The sequence below is a fragment of the Dermacentor albipictus genome, chromosome 1 (genome assembly GCF_038994185.2).
Source record: "Dermacentor albipictus isolate Rhodes 1998 colony chromosome 1, USDA_Dalb.pri_finalv2, whole genome shotgun sequence".
NCBI lineage: Eukaryota > Metazoa > Arthropoda > Arachnida > Ixodida > Ixodidae > Dermacentor > Dermacentor albipictus.
The window spans coordinates 108,969,976-108,983,773 of record NC_091821.1 but is presented as its reverse complement, the minus strand read 5'-3'; the positions used below and the strand labels follow the sequence as shown (position 1 = coordinate 108,983,773).

The following is a 13,798-nucleotide window of genomic DNA, read 5'->3' as shown; positions in this document are numbered from 1 at the left end:
TCGCCCCCTTAAACGGAACCGCCGTGATGGAGCCTATTATGCCCATACTTCTCTCTGTGTCCGCCTCGTATAGAACACGTAATAGAAGCGAGCAGGCCGTGGGACGTGTCCAACATATTGTGTTCTGGAAAATCCCCAGAATGCCGCAAAATACCGGCCGGCTACGTGTCTCCGTATTTTTTTCTTTCTGCCTGTGAACCGGTAGGGTTAAAAGCATGAAGGTCTGCTTCGGGTTTTGTATTTTTTAACACAGTCTTCGTCTCTTATCCATGTCTCTAGTTTCACCGAGTGTGCTCTAAAATACGACGTGGTATGCTGGCCAGATCAGCGAATTGTTGACTGAGGCAAATAACATCAGGGATAATAATAACAGAGATCCTATAGAAAATAGGCAGAAGCTTGTAGTTGCAGAGAAACGGGGGATAGGGGGATGGTTCACTCAATTATCGACCTCCGCTAAGTCAAGCGTTAATACGAACACGCGTAATACTCGTGAAATATCAATTCATTGACTAGGCACTCTGAATTATTCAGTTTGGTTGCACTTGATAATCGTCGCATTAAACTACCATTACAAAAACTTTTGTTGCAATTCTTGTGGGTCCCTTGATTACGGTTGTCCGCAGTTCGCAAACTTTGGGGACTCTTCTTAACATATGGAACTGTCCCACGGAGATTATGGGACGACTGTTGACTTCCATCCACCGTGTTGTTGCGGGCCTCAGGGCGTGGCTGTGTAAAATGCTCACCATTGGGTGCCTATCTTAACGGCCTAGTCTACTATCATCTGTATCGGATTACATGTGCGAGTATTCTTACAGCGAAGCTAACTATGGCTAGGATCCCAGGATTTCTTCGTGGAGTAACGTCGACAGGAAACTATCATCAACTCTGGCTGGTACCCCCAAATGCAATGTCTCATACCCCCGTAAGACAGAGACTACAAGCACTCAGCAAAGTGAAGCAAACAGTCTATACATTCCTTGGAATCACGCATAGAATAAACAGAGCAGCATACGTTTCAATAAAGGACAAGCTAAAAACAAGCATCCTAACCACATAATTGATGATAAAGCGCTCCTGCAACCAAATGCAATGCGAAGCACGTAGCGCTCCCCGCAGGCGTTTGCCGGTAAAGATTACTGTTGCGCAAGCTTCCGCGGTGAAGGCCGCTTGACTGTAGCATAAGAAGCAGGGAGTGACGTAACTACACTTTCGTACGTAAAAGAAGAACCCGCCTAGCAGCTGATTTGTGTTGTGGCAGAGCTATCGGAAGGCCACGTATAGTGAGGACTCCTGAAGAGCAGCGTGCATACGAGGCGCGGCGAATTTCTCTTCTCTCTTGTCCACTCTTTATAGGTGCACGAAGTAGCGGCGCAAGCCAAGTCGCAGGCCGTCGAAACGGCTTAGGCTGATAATTTGGTAAAGTGCGTGATAATTTCGCCGCGTGATTAATTTCAACCTACGTCACAATGGGTAATCGTTCTCGTGGTTGTGTACAGCTTCGCTGTCCAACCACCTTCACAGCGTGGATTGGTGACCATTTTTTTTGTCGGATGGTTTCTTTCTCTTTCGTACGCACCCCATTTTTGTTATTCATGAGGTGCTTGCACAAGCTTCTCTAGCAGAATGGAGAAGAAAACATCACTGATCTGTTCATATTGGATAGGCAACGTTTGCAAAAAGTTGACGACGCGCTCAGTGACAAATCGCGCAAGCAATTTGACAATGAATGGTCCTAATTTCTTCGAGCTTATACGTCGAAACACTGCCAAAGTTATCAGAAGTTACATACTGCGGAAAAGGTGTTACTTCTAATGCGTAGCGGAACCGCAGTTGTGCTTTAGGAGAGGTCCTAAACAGATCGGTTTTGTTTCCAAAATTACAAAATATATTGTGACCCTGGAAAGTGAAAATCAATGAGCAAATACACATCGTTGCGAGGCCTGGCTGAAAATATCACGTTTATTACTGGTCTTGGTACTCCTTTGGCGTGGGGCTTGCTGAATGTTCAGGAATGTGTGACACTTGGTTCTGCTCAAATGAGCAGCCTGAGACCTTCGGTCAGTAATCCCTACATTGAGCTCATCTGCTTCTATGCAAAGGCTATCTTTCTAGTGACCTCTCTACCCTTCATCTTTTATTTTCTCTGTCTCTCGCTATTTCTCTAGTATAAATTGAGGCACAGAATTTCTCGCTGTGTGCTGCAATAAAGCTTGTGAAAATGTTATGCTAATCATTCGCAATCATATGTATTTATTCTACAGCGTAATCTGTTATGGGTTCACTCCAAGAACCGTTTCGGTTGGCGATAGTGTCCGCCTCCGCCGCCGGTGTTCAGTGTCCGTAGCAGCTATCGCCAGGAATGAGAAAAAATACCCTGTTCCCGACGGGATCCCACCCGGGCCTGCTGGGTGGAAGTCAGCTACTCTATCAGTAAGCCACGCCAGTGCTTGCTAGCATGCAGCGAAAAAAGTGCCCTATAAACACGCTTAACGCGCGAGGAGACGTGCGATGTGACATGTGCGTCACGTAGCCTCGATACGTGCATATTTTGCATTGCAGTTGCACATTATTACACCAGGTTACACGTCATGTAGCAATTGCACAGGTAGCGGTACAAGGTAGACGAGAAGTCTTGAGGAAAAAAATAAAGATTATGGAGATTTATAAACATCGACCTAATGAAAAACATGTATGGCATACTTGATTATTTCAAGCAGGCTAGGTGACTGTCACCATCCCGTTTCAAAAGGAATGCCATTAAATCGTCATCATCATTAGCATCGTATCGTGCCAGTTGACACGCGACGTGACGTGGGCGCCGCGTGGCGTCGATACGAACAAGCTTCGCATTGAAGGTTCATTATATTCAACCAGCTGTCCCGACATGTAGCTCTTGCATATATCAGTTGCGTGCTGTATGTAGCGGGACCTGGTTAACTCAAACAGGCCAGGTGACTATTTGTCATCACCCCGTTTTGAAGGAGATGCCAACAAACCATCCTTATCATTATGATCATGAACAGCAGCGTACCGTGCTACGGGTCAAGGAATGTGACATGTGCGCCATGTAGTCTGAATACCTGTGTTTACTTTCGGTACACGTTATGGCGCCTCAAGGCACGAACCGCTGATAAAGCAGCGTATCGTAGAGCTACTCGTGAGTCTGCAATCAGGCAGCCTCGGGCTCAGCAGATCGCTGTGCAGAGAGCAGCACAAGCCACAGCTCGGCGTCGACGCAGGGCCGACAGTTAAGATCGTTCTTGTGAAATCGACGCGAATAGACTTCGCCGCAGAGACCCTGTAGTCCGTGCTGCCGAAAATGGAGCTCCTGTGGAGCCGCTCCTCCAGCTTACGCTGCGACTGTGCTGCGTGTGCCACGAAAGCCCATGACTTTTTTCCTGCTATAAGCAACGATTCTGTGCAAAGTTAGGCATTTAGCTTAAAATTAAAGTTCATTCCATTAATTGTCTCCATTATTATACATAGCGTCTTATTATGCTTCTAGCGTTGCCGGACAAAACCTTCACAGTTAAACTGACTGGATGTACAACAAAATGAGACCTGCGTGCAATCCACAAGGCACGCACGTAATGGCGCCAGCGCACTGTGAAGAAACTTTAGTAACTTCCGGATTTGGGTGCGATATACTTCGATACAGCATATGGCGCATGCGCACTGCGAGGTGATAATTTCTCAGTTTTCCAGAATTTTTAGATCTCGCCTGTTGAAGATAACATGATTCTGGTCCTTGAGCTGGATTATTCAGAAAGGCGGATATTACTTCCACGACAAATCGAAACCCATATTCAACTAATTTAAAAATTCACTAAACAACTTCTCAGTTAATTACTTTACGGCACATATTGCAATTTACGAATTGTAGCCGGTGAGTTGGCAAGGCATATCCACTTGGAATGAATTTCTAGAATGACACAAGTTTGGAGATATGTGCCATCAAACTCGCCGTAAGAAAGCACTATTGTTCCACTTATTTTTTTAACAAAATGCTCTTTAATGAACAGAAGCACACACAAAAAATAAACTTGAACGCCCATGTATTTCGTCCTACACTTTGGGAAATAATATCTCGAAACTGGTGCAACCCTGGAAATTCGTTTCAAGTAGCTACGTCTTGAAAGCTCACCGGCTACAATTTGTAAATTGAAATATGTACCGTAAAGAAACTAAGAAGGTAATTGTGAAATTCTTGTTCATTATTTGAATTTTTGTGTCAATTTCTCGTGCTCGTATTGTTCGCCTCTCTGCATACTGCAGCTCAAGGACAAGAATAATGCTATCTGCCACAGGCGATTTTTAAACATTACGGAAATCTTAAAAATAATAAAATAATATACTACTTTAACTTCCTGCTACATGGTAAAACCAAGCAGTGTCACTGCTCTCTCTGAAAACACAAGAGACTTCGATTTTAAAATGTAGCGAACATAAATAACTTACAAAAGACAAGAAGGATGACAGTCAAACACTTACTGATACACCGGCATCGGGTTTCATAAAAAATTTTTTGCATCTCCTGAGTGTAAGATAAGTTTAAAGAACTGAATTTGTACCCCAAAATGTTAAACGTCTTTCACTATGAGGCAGAAACGTGCGAAATTACGGATGGCCTGTAATTATTTCTTATAACATCTCCGCATTGCGTGATGAGTTCATGAGGCTTGTCTTATAGAACCTATTCTTCTACTATAATACCATTCACTCTTCCATCACAACACATTGAAAAATGATATATTGTAGTGAGTCAGACTTCAATTACTGATCTTGGTGTTAACGCGCAAAACGTAGGCGGGACACGAGACGAGAAGACGACACCAAAAGCGTTGACTTTCAACAACACCTGGATGGAAAACCAACAAGCCCAAGCTGTTATTCTAGCAAATTACTGGTCTGCCGTTTAAAAGCGATCCTTTACGTTCTTGTTATGTATTTGCCTCTCGGCGCTCATTCGCGTTGGTACGTCACAGTAAAGCCTTGACTGGCCGGTGTCCAATATGTTCTAGGGCGAAACTGCTTCCGCAAATGGAAATTTGAAAAAAAAAATAGCCCTGATCTCTTTTTGATTTGGAGACAACACTATCTATCGGATACCCATCCTGCCACAGGAAGAGAGCTTTTGCATCAAACCTGGACTTTCTCGTCGGCCCTGCTCCTGGCCCATTATCGACACATGGCCTCCTCGGATCAGATAGTTCATCAGGATGGCCCAGTCACGCGGGTTCTGCTTACCTGTGTGTGCGTGTAGACTCGAAGGCGAGGAGAGTTTCGGAGTTGCCGCCGACGGAGTCAGGCGGACGACTGAGCCGGTCACTCAGTGCAACCGGCTGATCGTAGAGGTGGAGAGCCGCTATTGAAACCAGGAGAAAAAGAGAAGCTCCCAACGAGTTTCACTCCCGTCAGCGCCCAGTCGACGAGGCGCCCGCCGGAGCCAAGGAAAGGCTCCGTCTGCGCGCTGAGTGTTTCTTAATTTCTGCCAGAGGGGGAATTTACGCTCTCGCAAGGAACCTTTCCCCTCGACGAGGTGCGCGAATGTGGTCGTCTCCTCTTTCGTCTCCGCTTATGTTAATGCAGCTAAGAGAGAAAAACAGCAGGAGCGGCGGTTCAAGAAGGCACTTTCTTCCACCTTCGCTCTGACACCATCTCCTCTCGCATGCACCGTACGTCGGCGACGCGCTCGCAAATGATTCCAGGAAAGAAGAAGCCCACGTTGCGAAATGGACACAAAGATTGCACTTCGTCGAAGGCAACACAGTCGTGGTTTAACCTTGCACGCGTTGTGTGTCGCCCGCCTCGCCTTTTCATTTTCCTTTTTTTCTTGCGCATCTCCCCATTCTGCTGCTCGTGTGTCGCGTGTTTGGCCGATGTGTCGCGCAGAGAAAAATAGGTGCTGCACGTCGAACGGTCAAGGACTCGTAGCCGCACCAACTGCTAGCTTGTGCCGCAACGAGCTGCTATAATGTGGAGACAAGCGCACGGGCTTAGCTGGACGCCCGCTGAGCTGCCACGCGTGCCCACCGGCGGCCCCACGGGGCAAGTTTGGGCCGGCGGGGTGCGCCCCCGGTGCGATTAATAACAGCTACAATCCACGGCCGGCCAACACCGGGCTCCTGCGAGCAAGCGGCCCGCCGTTGGCAGCAGAGCCTCCGACGCGTCTGGTCTCTCAAGGACGATGACGGCCGCCTCCCAAAGACGAGTCCGGGTGCAAAACAGCCACGAAACTTCGGGACACAACGAAACTCGTCTTTTAAACCGGGTGCCCATCGACGTCTACAGCGCAGCCGTCTGGGCGCAGAGTTCGATGGACTGAGGAGCGTGAGAAAACGACAAGCGTTGGATATGCGATGGCTCAAGGAGACCGACCAGACGAGCCTTCGGAAATGCCGTAAACTCTCGGAGGTGATGCGAAGGGTCCACGGACCTGTATTGGATCCTGCACGTGTCTTAAGCTACTTCGCGGCGGCTCAGAGGACACGGCGCTGTCTTCTGAGCAGAAGCTAGCGTTCAGTTCTGAGTCGCGGTGGCTGCGTTTTGGTAAGGGCGGAATGGCAAGCGCCTGTGTTGTGAGATTTAGGGGCACATTAAATTATTCTATAAAGCCAGAAGAAATCTGGAGCTTTATGTATACTATCGCGTCCTGTCATGGCCAAACAGTTGCTTTAGTACTCAAAATACCAGAAATTATTAGGAAGCACGCTTGATCAATGTCGTCTCGCTGGGTGTGGCACCTGACAAGGTGTGGGCTACTCACGTGTAAAAATACTTATTTCAACGTCGATATTTATCAGTTTTCATTTATCAAGATCAATGGTGTTAAAAAGCTGCTTTTAAGCGTTTTTCTAAAGTAGTCTGTAAAGTATTCAATATTCAGTGCATGAGCATGGAGCTGTCTAATACTTGAAGCAAGGTTAAAACTGTGCGTAAAAAACAAAAACAACCGAAAGGAACACACCACAAGCGCACAGCACGAGCGCACCTGCGCTCGTGGTGTGTTGTGTGTTCCTTTCGGTTGTCCTTGTTCTTTTTTTCGCGCAGCTTTAGCCTTCCTTCAAGTACGAACTCACTAGCCTTCAAGAACGTAATACCTGTTATTCCGTTCGATCTGATTATTCTCGATAGCACAAAGCCGGCGAATGACACAGTAACCTACGTCCGCATTCCGATGGGCATAAGATACTGAATAGGCTTATTGAACTGCCGTCCATTTATAAATGCGCCAAGCACTTTGTTGACAAGTGAATGCTGCTGCTCTCCGTGGGCACGCTGCCACAGGGCTCGCCGCATGCCTACTGAGAGCACTTTGGAAACAGGCAATGTTTGTTGTGCGTTATCAAGCTCCTTGTACATTTGGCATCACGTTTGTGACAACCGTGCCACGCCGGTTGTCACAAACGTCAGCGGTAATTTAGCCTACGCAGTGCCTACATTGTGAGCAGGTGCTCGAATACGCTGGTCGTGCAGGTATGGAGCATAGCACATGCCAGACACCTGGCGCAGGTGATGAGAAGTGAGATGACAAAGTCGATTGCTTGTAAATATGTAACGCGACATCCTAAATATATGTATATCTCTGCCTCTCGACACCGTGAGTAAATCTAAGAACGAAATGTTAAGACACACAAACGTGAACACTCTAATCCCAGACTACAAGACAGTTCTGAGTGCCAAAATTACTTACTCAGCGGGTAATTCATTCACCCAACCAGTTTAGTCATCATCGTCGTAATCGTTGCCTTTTTGCCCTGAACCAGTTCATGGATTCGTTGTCCCGTCCACTCATAGAGTTCGTCTTCCAAATATTCTTGAAACAGCACCTCAACCAAGATTATCCTCAAACCTGCTCTATTTATTTACCCGCACCGTGTTATGTCAACATGGCCCGTACTTTCTACTCTGTAGTTCTCAGACATACGCAAGTGAATTGATTGGTCCATCCGATATGTCCGAAAGTAAAGCTAAGGCTATGAGAGACGCCGTAGCAGAGCGTTCCCGATTAAATTTTACCATCTGCAGTCCTTTAACGGGCCCCCAAATCTAACTATGCGGGCTATGGAAAGTGCTCCAATCGGCGCCACTGTACGAAACCACGAACCCTGAGGACAACTTGTTGACAACATGTCGTGGTGCCCACCGGCTGAAAGTCAGCAAGCACTACAACAACTGCATCATTGCCTACCCCGTGAAAAGCTTTCTAAGCAATCTCTGTCATTGATTAAAGATCTCGGAATAAGATGTTTAACATTAAAATTACCGTGCGTTCCGTCACATGTTGGAATTGAAGGGAATGAGAAACCTGACGTTCTTGTGTGCCAAATGCTGTCCTGTGCCGGGAAAGCGAGAGTCCGAAGAGCCTATAGCACACAAGGATGCAGTTCACAACCATTTTAGAATGTTTTAAAGACATCCACATCAACTTCCTGTGGTCAAAGAACCTACTCGTGAGAGGCTATCTTCCTGTTTCGCATCCAAAGCGGATCCACCTATAACCAGGCTTATACTTATTTATGGCGGGACGATCTCCCTCCCTGCTATGTGGTCGTATATAGGTGACATGGAACATTTAACCTGGATGTTCCTTAATTCATTATGGAAAGGAAGACGCTGCTGCACAGGCTACCGAGGAAGGGTCTTCTCCACGAGATCTTCCTAAACATAGTGTTCTCTCAAGATTCCTGCGTAATCGAGAAAGTAGCTCCGCTGCTATCGGTAGCCTTCCTCCAAAATGGCGAGCTGATCAATCTTAGTGATAAACCCATGGTTACAACTTAAGAAATACTTAGGTGGAACAATTGCCCGCCAACGTGCCAGGCTAACACCGCCTGTTGCAACAGGAGCAGCAGCATCCCCCCCCCCCCCACCCAACACCATCCCTCCCACCACCAAGGCCACCGAATCGCATTTGCAATCTCAGACAATCGCTGAAGCATACTCCTTTCTTCGAAAGCACCACATTATGGTTCCCTATGACAATAACAATAAAAATGGATCCACAGTCAATCTGTGAAAGCCACTCGCCGAACTATCGAGACTTCTTGATTTCGTTAGCAGACCTGGTGTTGAGGGTCGCTGTGCGGAAATCTGAACGGATTACCTTTAAAAAAAAGAATAAAAATTCATAGCGGCGTCTTTGCAGGTATACGATTTCCTCCATTCGCAGATTTCCGATAGAGACCAAACGCAGAAGCGTATTCGCCGTAAGATATATGCACACATAACGAAAAAAAAAGAATATATCTAGCAGTGGGTTTAAATAAATACAGGAGCACACAAATCTTTTTTATTGCCAAAAAAGTAACATTTTAACACGCACAAGGGAACTCAAGCACCAGAGGGACTGGTACATCTATTTAAGAGACAAGCCAAATTTGAGGCAACATTGTTAACATTTCTTTTTCTTTTTCTGGAGTGCATGTACACGAGAAATACAGATTCCGGAATACATATATGTGTTTAATGCACTTCCAGAAACAAGACTAAAGGCTCACGAAAGTACCCTTCTGCTGGTTTTCCATCAATATAGTTATGTCGAATAGCCACTTGGTATCTCCGTGCACTATGAAGACAGTCTACACCTCCTGAGACGAATGGCCAACACTCGTCCCGGCAACACAAAGCGCCCGGGAATCCTTGTACCAGCAGACCTCAAGAAGGCATCTGACCCAGTCGAACATGCAGTGGTCATCGAGATGCTGGAGGAATGCGAGGCCGGCATCTGCATCATAAACTCCGTCAAACTGATGCTCTACGGTCGAGCGTATAAGACCGAAGAGGCTAGGAAAACCCACGCATCTTTGATAATGCCAGCGTAGTGCCTGAGGGAGCCATACTATATCACCGACACTTTTCAATGTAGTGATGCGAGGGCGTGAAGTGCGTATACAGACAGCACCTGGTGTTGGAGAGACGATATACGCTGACGATATAACCACGTGAACAGAACCGCAAGATTATCCTAGCAATCTAAGCACTGAGAAGGTTATCGAGGTGATGAAGGAAGCCATGGACGCGATTGCCGACTACCTCCTGTCGACGGGCATGTCACCTATGTGCGAGAAGACGCCTCCTTTGTCGAGAGACTCGGACCTTGAGCGGTCTGAAGCGTCTGTCGCCCGGCACAAGAGGCTACGGGAGACCATCCCACCTGACGAACACCTGTTACCGAAAGGCCCCCCGAGAGGAGCACAAGTGCTCACTCACAATCCCGCAGCGGCTTTGCGCTCACTGAAGACGTGCTCGAGAAGTGGCGTGCTAGCGTGCTTGCGGCGAAACGCGGATCACTTGAGACACAAAATGACGTAACAAAATCTTAACCACCCAGGGTAAAGGGCTCGACATGCAAAGACGGACCCCCACCACTATACGCCACATGCTCTGGGATCGCCCAGGACTCCGAGGCGTCCATGACCGCCATCGTTGCAGTGCAGTAACCCTGGAGGAGCGGATTTTTCCGCCCGTAGTGCTGGCCGAGGCTAGCTTACAGACTCCGTGGGACTTCGCCCTGGAGACTGACGTGGCATGCCGGCTCTAGGTCTTAATTTTGAGGGCCGGGGTGGGACCTACGCCGGGGGCGTTGACGTTCTTAGAAGCATCTACTTAAGGTGGCGGTGCGGTTCGCCCCCACTCCTCTTTTTTCTACCGTACTCATATTCTGGCACCCTAATAGGGTCACAGAGCCATCCGATTTTGAATAAATTTTATTAATTCATTCATATTTACATGCTGTGGCCCTTTAGCAAGGCTGTCGCAGGAGAGCGTACATGGTACAAATCAACACTTTCAAAGCAAGCAAACATGTGATATAAAAAGCCAATCCACAAACAATGCAGTTTTAGTAAAAATAAACAAATATAAGGAAATTAAGATGCTTAAACAAATAGTGTCGTAAAAAACTAACATGCGAGAAAATATTGTCTATGCCTACTTTAATTTCTACCTGAAAAAACCTGATTACATAGAGGTACAATAGCAGATTTTCGATGAAGGTACGCTGTATCCTGTCCCAGACGGAAACCACCACGACGACCCATAGTATATGGTGTTTCTGTAAGGGCCGACTTAGGCTCGAGCCGGACGGCCCGTCTGCCGCACGCGTGCGGTCACGCGAAAGACAGCACATGTCTCACACTGCATGGTGCACAAATTTCGATTTCCACTGCACATGCGGATCCAATGCAAACCTAAATTTCTGCCCCAATGTTCGACATGGGCAATTTTTCGCACGACCGCACGCGTGCGGCAGGCGGGTGGTGCGGCGTGCGGCTCGAGCGTAAATCGGCCCTTAGACGCAGAACCACACCTTTGTAGCCATTATGATCGATTCAGAATGCGAATAGCATTGATTTGATTCGGTCACATAGCCCTACGCTTTGCACTCTTTTTTCTGTATCCCTCGTCTCGGTAATCAACGATTATCACGTCTCGGCAGAAATGGCCCTTCTCAGTTTAAACTGGCAAGTGACAAGGCAAGCGTCATGTTGCTTGACGTAACGTTAAGCCCAAGGTGACTCAGAAGTCGGCACTTAGCAACTCGCCGTACACACGAAGGTCAAATGACGGAAGGCGCCAAGACGACGGTAAGTGCGGAACGCGTTTTCTTATTGATCCTGTAAACATATACAAACGCCATAAAGCGAAAGAAAGGCGGGCTAAAGACATTCTTTGTCGACAGTGGAGCCTTCTGTGGACTCCATGGGTTTGAAGCCTCTTCTATCGACAGTTAAACTCTCGTTGTCTTCAGACGGCTCCACGTTTTTACATTTTTGGTACGATTTGGTGCGTGTGAGACCACAGCATAAGCTCTAGAAGAGGTTTGTGTTTGCACTCGCAAAGTTCAAAAGACCTCAAGAATTGCCAATGGCAGCTTTGAATTATCGAGGCATTTTAGTATAAACACACTTTATACGCTGAAAATGAAAAGCGCGAACTGATCTTGTCAATAATGTCACCGTCACAAGCGTCATATTCTCGGTGAAGCGTTTTCGGGGAAACCAATTTCAGCGTGTGCCCGACGCGTGTACCAGATGAAGCGCGCGCGCCAAGGGTAACTCGAAGGAGAGAATACTTGCTCTTCGGGTACAATTCTGTAGACTGAAAGGAATGTCAAGTTCCGCCATATTGTCGAATTCTGAAATGGCGATATTTGGAGCCGATGAGGAAGGCCATGGCAATCCTCTGAACCAATCGAGCGGACAAGATGGATAATTCTACAATATGTTGGAGTTTTATTTGCAATGTCCAGAATAGCACCCTTAGTCCCATTTTGCGTCACGTAGAGGTCGAATGCTTAACGAGCGGCGTGTTTGCATACTACGGAGGCTCTACGCAAGTCGCGCATACATAATTAAAGAAAAGAAGGAACCCGCGCTGGAGCGCAGTGCTTATGGCGCATGAGTTACCAGGCTTGATGTCACGGGTTCTTTTCCGACCGTGACGGCTGCATTTCGATGGCGGTCAACATTAATTTCGGGGGTCAAAATTAATGCGGAGTCCCCCAATACGGCGTGCCTCATAATCCAATCTTGGTTTTGGCCCGTAAAACCACAGAACATAAATTTGTTAGTACTTAAACAACAGACACGTGCACTAGATGTCCGCCTCCTCATTATTAATTTATTCTGCGGCCGAAAAAAAAGCACTATGTTAAGCTTTCCTGAAAGTGTTCGTGTTACCTTTAGACGCATCTAGTACAAGTAGTGTTAGTCGCAATCACGCTAACTATGCATGCGATTTCATTGACTCAAGTGCCCCAGTGGGGATAGCATTCCTCTATTACACACACCAAAAGAGGCGGTAACAACGCAGTATATTAGTTACGTCACGTTTAGCAGCGTTTGTTATGTCAAAACACAGCCCCGTGCCTGCATTTTGCTTATGCTTTCTACCGGAACATTTTTGTATATGTTTGTCGCCTCGTATTTCTGCTTTAGTTTTATTTTTGTACATCGCTAAGAGGAGTTTCTGTCTTTTCTGTGTCCCTTTGTTTAAAGTTGCGATATGTCCTGCTTGCGCCGAGCGTTCCTGCAACGCGATATCGATCAATCAGGTTTGAAGTTCTAATAACGTAACATAATTCTTAAGGCAAAAGTAGGGTGCGAGTTCTCGGATTTCATCATGCATGAAGAAATTACTTCAGGCCCTCATCAATTAGCACTTCACTTAGCCTAATCATCAACTAAATCAGCCACCTTTATAAGCAAAATGAAGGGCACTTTCAGATATCGCCTTTAGTATAAAATACCGCAATATTTGGCGTTGTGAGAGTGCTCCCGAAATCTCTGACATTGGACATGCTAGTAATCTATTTGGGGGGCTCTATGACACATAAATAATAACTTCCGCATGTAAGCCTGATGAAGCATTACTTCTCTTGAAATCATTTAGTGGCTTAAGCCTACTAGTTTCATGTGTCAGTGTATAAAACATGTCCTTCGCGAAATACATCTGTCTGGGCAAGAATCGATACGTGCACAGAAAAACAAAAGCACTCAGACGCTGAAACATTGAAAAGTTCAGCACTTGTAATTTATTTTGCGAAAGCTGGACTACGCGAGCGATGCGTTCCCGTACTGTTCGACGAGCAAGAAGAGTCTACTACTTGTGCATCATTCTGTACTTGTACAACAATTTACTAACAATTAACTTGATTGATTTTTCAATTCATCCATTCTCGTTTCATGTTTTTTGGTAATTTAGAACAAAACATATCGGTTTCGGTCTCCCGACTTTCTAACGGGTTTTGTGGAGTCACTGTCAATCGCCACAAAGTCTAAAGAGCCAA

The 13,798-nt window shown here is 46.5% G+C and overlaps 1 protein-coding gene across 2 annotated transcripts in view; it reads right to left on the bottom strand.

Moving 5' to 3' along the window:
* The window catches only part of LOC135907704 (salivary peroxidase/catechol oxidase-like), a 65,872-nt gene that overhangs the window by 47,930 nt on the left and 4,144 nt on the right, over positions 1-13,798 (bottom strand). The window contains exon 1 of one of the 2 annotated variants that reach the window (XM_065439413.1): positions 5,254-5,540. The exons of the other annotated variant lie outside the window; for it this stretch is intronic. The gene's annotated coding sequence lies outside the window, so the exon portion shown is untranslated. Of the gene's footprint in view, positions 1-5,253; positions 5,541-13,798 lie in introns of those variants that run through there. 2 annotated transcript variants of the gene reach the window in all.